The sequence below is a fragment of the Corvus brachyrhynchos genome, unplaced genomic scaffold, assembly GCF_000691975.1.
Source record: "Corvus brachyrhynchos isolate BGI_N302 unplaced genomic scaffold, ASM69197v1 scaffold232, whole genome shotgun sequence".
NCBI classification, from domain to species: Eukaryota; Metazoa; Chordata; class Aves; order Passeriformes; family Corvidae; genus Corvus; species Corvus brachyrhynchos.
In genome coordinates, this window is record NW_008236771.1 from 210,932 (window position 1) to 218,125 (window position 7,194).

At 43.1% G+C, this 7,194-nt stretch overlaps 1 long non-coding RNA gene across 1 annotated transcript; it reads left to right on the forward strand.

The window, feature by feature from the left end:
- Positions 1-6: 6 nt before the first annotated feature.
- LOC108445098 lies at positions 7-1,662 on the forward strand. The gene is made up of 2 exons (XR_001859852.1): positions 7-362; positions 842-1,662. It is a non-coding gene; the product is annotated as an uncharacterized LOC108445098 (long non-coding RNA).
- Positions 1,663-7,194: the final 5,532 nt, after the last annotated feature.

The window sequence follows — 7,194 nt, forward strand, 5'->3', positions numbered from 1 at the left end:
AGCAGAAGCCGTGAAGATGATGATGATGGTGTGGAGCGTCTCTGCCTTGTGAGAAGAGGCAGCGGGAGCTGGGCACGTTTAGTGTGGAGAAGACTGAGAGGGGATCTCATTAATGCATATAAATATCTCGAAGGCGGGTGCCAACAGATACTAACAGACTCTTTTCGGTGATGCCCAGCGACAGGACGAGGAGCGATGGCCATAAACTAAAACACAAGAAGTTCCACCGGAATATGAGGAAGAACTTCTTCACGCTGAGGAGTGGCAGAGCTTTGGAACCGCTGCCTAGGGGAGGTCGTGGAGTCTCCCCCTCTGGAGACATTCAAACCCAGCTGGATTCATTCCTGTGTCACCTGCTCCAGGTGACCATGCCCTCGTGGCGGGGAGATTGGAGGGGATCATCTCCGAGTGGGAGCAATTCTGTGATTCTGACTCCGGGTGGCATTCCCCGAGGAGCCTCCCTGCCGGCAGAGGGTATCGCTGCTCTCTCCGCGGCAGGCGTGCCCTCCTGTTCTTCCCCTCCCCTTCCTCGCCAAACTGCGTGAGCTCCCTCTGGCTGCCCTTTCCCTCAGCGGGATCGGGGAGAGAACCAGCAAAATGAGAAAACTCGTTGGTTGAGATAAAGACTAAATTGTCTAGTAAGTTAGTAGTATTGCCTATTAAACTACAGGGAATGCAAAAGCTGCACACACAATAAATCAAAACAAGAAATTAATTCACTGTTTCCCATGACCAGGCAGGTGTTCAGCCATCTCTAGAACAGGGTTCCATCATGTGTAACAGTGACTTGGAGAGACAAATGCCATCACTCTGAATGTCCCCCATTTTCTTCTCCCCACAGCTTTGTATCCTGATAATGATGCTATGTGGTATGGAATATAATCAACACTGTTTTCAGCACAAATCCAAATAGCTCAATACTAGCTAAAGAAAATTAACTCTGCCTCAGCCAAGACCAGCACACAGAAACACCAGTCCAGCGTTACCCTGAAGACACAAGAAGTATGTTCATTCACAGCTCAGTGATTGACTGTTAGGCATAGAAGTTGAGAGATGTATCCTTTGCCTCCTTTCCAAAGTTATAACAAAGCACAGGAGACTCCATGGTAGCTCCAGAAGTATAAGGGAAGGGCATTCAGCCAGGTATGGAAAGAGCAATATTGTAAGGAGACTTTGGAGCCCAGTCTTAGTAGGAGCAGCGTATTTACAGATATTGGCGCCTTGCTCGTAAGCAAACTCCACAAAGTGGTATTTGATAGTGACATTTGCTCCACTCCCTTTATTGCTGTGATGTTTGAGGTGATGGGTGTTAACATTGACTTACAGGAGTACTTTGGTAGAGAAAGTAAAGTCCACTAACAGTACTATTGGTATGTCTAGACAGAGGGACAGCTGGAAGGGTCCAAGTGCAAATTGATCAATCCTGTTGCTCAGAGATCCAAAAAGTTCCATTTTTACCAGGAAGAGTAGATGCAGGAGGTTCTTTAAAAGTTGTATGATCTGGATTATTTCAGGTATCAGGATACTCTTGCTGCTACTGTTTTTCCCTGGTCTGCTACATTCACGAACTGCGCCCATGCCCCAGTCCCCATCACTCATGTGGATTTGGTACCAGGAACTCCTACAATTAATAAAGAGGAAATAAGTGGCTTAGAAAATGCACTTTGACATCTCATGCCATCTGTGGTACTATTAGCCCCTTCATGGTTTCTGAAAAATACCCAATGATACAATGAAGAAGAAAATATGTCAAATATTACCGAAGTTACAAATCACCCTTGGATAACACAACTCCTTAACATAAGAGAATTGTACTGCCTGAAGAACATAAAGAAAGTTTGTAGACAGTGTTCCAGGACAGGGGAGAGAGGAGAGACAATGTTTGAACAGTTCTGCTTGCTCAGTTTTGGAGACATTGGTGGAAGACTAGGTTAGCCAGAACATGGACATAAGAAAAAATACGTTCATAAGTAGGATTTGGAGCTGTGTATCATTGTAGTTTCTTTTTCTTGATTGAGTTTCTCATTTCTTTGATAAACTAACATGCACTCCTTTCACCCATTAGCTCACAGAAAGCAAGCTGAGTTAAAGTTGACACATTCAGGTTATATTTCCCTAATGATAAATCCTCCAGAGAACTTGCATGCACTGGTGGCAAAGTTGGAAATAGCTCTTGTCAAGCTCCAAGGGCAATTAGGAGAGTAGGAAGGCCAGGCATAACACTGAGAAGCTCACCACACCACCTCACAGCTCCAAGCAGTGTGCAGAATCACCCAATGATGTAGTCAAACTGGTTTTTAATCACTGCTTATCAGCCAGCCTTGGCAGTCAGAAAGGCAACAATAAGGTATTTGGAGAAGAATGTTGTTGTCTGTTTGCACTGGGCAAGGAGAGAAGGTGGCAGAAAATAAAAAAGGGGCCAGCCATTTGCACATTCAGAAAGGGATCTCAGAAGAGGAGCTGGATTGCACAGGACAAGCAGCAGCTAAGGATGGAGAAAGTTTTGCTTGGAGCTCACCAAAGTGAGAATTTCGTTGGCTATGAGGACACTCTCAGATGCCAAGAACTCAATAAACATTTATTTGCAGCTTATGTGAATTAAAATAAAGACTGAGGCAGAGCCTGGAGAGTCTGCAATCAAGAGATAGCAGACTTCAGCTTGCCTAAGTCATCAGAAAAAGGCATCAGTTCCACTCAGCCCTTCAATAAACATACTCTATACTAAAATCTCCAACAAAGGATGGAGGTAGCAGGTAAGTGGACTGAAAAGCAATACCTTCTGTAAGTAGTATGAGCTTGGCACCCTCAGTTGCTCCAAGTTGGTATTTTGGGTCAAGTTTGCATATATAAGGAGACAATGCAAGCACTACTCCCCTGCTTTGCTCCGTGTGTTACATGGTGAAAGAGGTGAGTGAAGAGCTGGCACAGACCATCATGAGGATGGTGGATATACTATAGAACCAATACCATATAACCCACGTGGAGGAATATAAACAGTTAAAATACTTTGAAGCAAGTTTTAGGTATAGAAAATTGCCCACACAAAAGTTAATGACAATTTAGGCTTAAATCTGTGCTCATCTCAGTTCCCTGATTGTAAAGGGAAGAGAACCATAAAGATCTGGAAATAATCTGGAAGAGTTTTTATTAAGTGAGAAGCACCATAGAAAGGGCTGCACTTGTGATGCACAAGACATTATAATAAGATGCATTCAGTAGTAGATTTGGATGAAGTATGGTACCTAAACCCTGGAGAGGTTCTCTGAACCTTGCAGAGGAGAGAGGAAACACAGATAAAAAGATAAGCCAGTGATCATTGGTTACTTTTGTGGTGAGCCTGTTCAGAAAACTCTGTGCTGGGCTTTTCTTAACATTACAGTGCTTTCCTCAAATAATTTATGATCTAAGAGTTTGCAGGTAATCATTAATTTAATGGCAATAGCATGTATATTGTTTTACATACATGACAGCACATGCTATAGGTCAAGACAGCAGGGTTTGTTTAGGCAACACTGATCTCAAACAGGCTTAACCAGCTGGTCCAGGTAACACACACATCCCTTGGGTGTGATCACCCACTCAAACTCCAAGTCAAGCAGACTGTTGGAGGAAGTCCAGCTCTGGGGCCCCCAATATCAGGAGGACATGGACCTGCTGGAGGGAGTCCAGAGGATCATGAGGATGATGAGGGAGCTGGAGCACCTCTCCTGGGGAGACAGGTTGAGAGAGACAGGGTTTTCAGCCTGGAGAAGAGAAGGTTCCAGGGAGAGCTTACAGCACCTTCATGTACCTAAAGGGAACCTACAAGAAAGATGGGGAAGACTTTTTGCAAAGGCATGTAATGACAGGACAAGGGGAAATGATTTTAAACAAAGAGAGTAGGTTTAGATTAGATTTTGTGAAAAACTCTTTACTCTGAGGGTGGTGATGCCCTGGCACAGGTTGCCTAAAGAAGCTGTGGATGCCCCATCCCTGGAAGCGTTCAAGGCCAGGTTGGACAGGGCTCTGAACAAGCTGGGATAGTGGAAGGTGTCCTTGCCCATGGCAGGGGAGTTGGATCGAGATGAGCTTTAGGGTGCCTTCCAACCCAAACCGTTCTGTGAGTCCATGAAGTATGCACCTGTGCTAAAGCCACAAGCTGACCTTTAACTCTGGATTGATTATAGAAGTGGACCACAGCTCAGGGTGAAAAGACATTTCACTCTGAAGAAGAGTGTTGCAGACACTTAAAGAAGTAAGAGAGCTTATCTAGTCACTAGTCTAATCCTAAAATCAGATTAAATGGCTTAAAACATCAAAGTGAAAAAGATACAGATTTGTATTAACTGGAAAATAAAGGTAGAGAAAAAAATAGGATACAAAAAGGGAAAATGAAGAATGGAGGATCATGAAAAGGCCATAACCCTGTAATATGCTGTTTTCTATTAGCTTGTTTCATAGCACAACCTTCAGCAAGCAGGATAGGCAGCCTGCCATTCTGCATGTGGTCAAAGGGTGCAATTCCTCTCCTAGCCCAGGTGTGTCCTGTAGCCTGTGACTTTAGATGTCAGCTCTGGTATTTCATGGTAACCTACAGCTGGGTAGCCTGGACAGATGGGCTACTGCTGCATGTGCTTTGATTCTGGTGTTCAAGACACCAGTACTTTCAAATCTTTCAAGGAAAGGCACTTATCCTCCTAGTCTTCCTAGTAGATCTGGTGCATTCTTCTGGTCGTCTTCCTCTCCTGCAGAAGCTCCTTGAGCAGGTCATGCAATCCTCCTTTAGCCTTCCTCTCCAGATCTTTCAGGTTACAATATTCCTTCCCTGTTCATATTTTCAGGTTTTTCTGGAAACATGAAAGAGAAATGCCCAATACAGCATGTTGTCCACATTGAGCTGGAAGACTGTTGTTATTTTTAGTACAGTACCCTACCTTTATTTCTATTTGAATTTCCAATTTCTTTCTTCTAAAAACTCATTTTTCTCTTGCCCTGTAACATAGGTATCTTAAGCCAAACAGTTATGCACCTTACTGCTATAAAGAGTTTACAGAGCACACTGTACTGCACTGAAAACATTTGTCTAGCACAGATCAGCTGGGGGAGCTACTAATGCCATGTTTTATAGTTTAGTTTTAAATAGAAAAAAAAAAACCAAAACCAGTGAGTTATTATGAACAGGAATTTTGTTGCTTTTAACATTTTTATTAAATTCCCTTTTCTATAAAACTTTTGTGTCTTATCTGCTCTCCTCCTCAGTCCTTCAGTCTTACAGGTATGATGAAAAACCCCCAAATTTTTAGATGCACTTTACGAAGTGCAAAGAGAGTGAACATGCGAGAGAAAACAAAAACCAAAAGACCAGATAGTTTCCATGAAGCTTCTTGCACTCCTGCAAACCATGATCCAAGTCTGCAAATCTTCAGTTTGAGAATTGCTCATTTAGAATTCAGCAGGTCTTGTACTTTCTCCACATCTCAGCATAACCACAAGTAATCTGAGAGTGACACTGCTTTCTGCAACCTTTGATGCTTACCTTGTTTCACTGTTAACCCTTAGGCACATCAGAACATTAAAGTATTCTTATAAGATGGGAATTTCTACACAGCAATGTCTTTATGCTTGACAAAAAGGAAATCTCAGTAAAGTTGCTAACATTTTTAATATTGCTATATTTTAAATTAAAGTGTAGGATTTTGCTCTGCTTGCTGCCAAGAGTTAAATCTCTCGTGGATCTTGTCAAGGACCCTTTCTTACTGATATCTGGCCCTGTTAATAGTCTTTATTAATTTGAAAGCATCGGCATCCCATCATGCTGTGTAATTCCAGTCCCAAGAGTCCTCCACATTCTCTGTAAAACCCAAGACATATCAGATGGATCCAGCAGACAAAGAAAGGAAAAGGAGGGGGCTGGAACGCATGGCATACAAGGAAGGTCAAGGATCTGGGATGGTTGTGCTTCTTCTCAGAAGTGAAGGCTAAGTGGGGATATCGATTGCTACCTTCAGCTCTCTGTTTGGATGTTGAAGTGAACTAGACCCTCCTCAGAAGTATAAAAAATCAGGGCAAAGGACAAGATGAAACAGTCACATGTGACATCAAAGGACATCTCAATTTCAAACATGAGTGGAAAAAGATCTCTGTGGTTGCAGTTAAGCACAGTGAAGGGCTGTCCAAGGAGGCTGCAGAATTTCCATCCATGAACATTTTCAGACCCTAGGGGTCCAAATCCTGAGCATCAGATCTAGCTTTAGCATTAGCCATACTTTGAGCAGAAGACTACATTGGACTACATAACTTCCAAAGATCACTTTTAACTCTATCTTTAAATTCCATTTAAAAAACCTGAAACCTTTTATCACAAAAAAAAAAAAAAAAAAAAAAAAAAAAAAAAATAACACACTTTAACCAGGGTTATGGACTAAATATTATTCTCCCTCCTCTCCTCACCTCTGCTTTAATAAGACAGTTACTGGAAAGAAATATGTATTTCAGCAATTAAATTTAAATTCTTTGCAAGATGCCTTCCCCCGAAACATTGAAAGCTCCAAAGCACAATGTGATGTTTACATTTAATTTTTTTTTAGGTGACGGTAAGACATACACAAAAGAAGACTGATTAGTCTTTTCTGGCAAACTCAGGAGCAACACAGATTTGAAGAGGGCATAAAGAATCCCAGCACTGGTTGTAATGCTGAGTCAGACGCAGAGAAATTGCTGTGAAGGGTCAGCCCAGCCGAGGAAGTTTCCAGGACTACAACACAGCCAACAAATTATATTTAGTTGGCAAGAACATTGAGCACACCATAAATTCCAGGTTACAGTTACTGCAAGGCGCTGATGCCCTCGGCGTGGTCACACACGCCTTTTGGGTACCCGTGCAGTAGATTGTCATAACCTTTCTTCTACATCACGTCAGTGCCTACCATCTGTTTCTGACTTTTGCTCACCGTGTCTGAAATCGTTGGTATCACGCACTGATTTTGGGGGTGGGGGAAATTCTAGCAGTTGTGGGGAATTAGAGCCGGCTACGATCGTGGCCTCTTTCTCCTTGCCATCTTTGACACAGGGGACTCGCTATTTGATTACCTGAACAAGGCGCACCATCCTTGCAGGGATCTATGTCCCTAGCTCCCCGCCTAAGATTAAAAATCTGTCCCTGCCGGCGGGGCACGGAGAGCGGGAGGCCGCGGGGGGACATCGGCTGCGCGCACC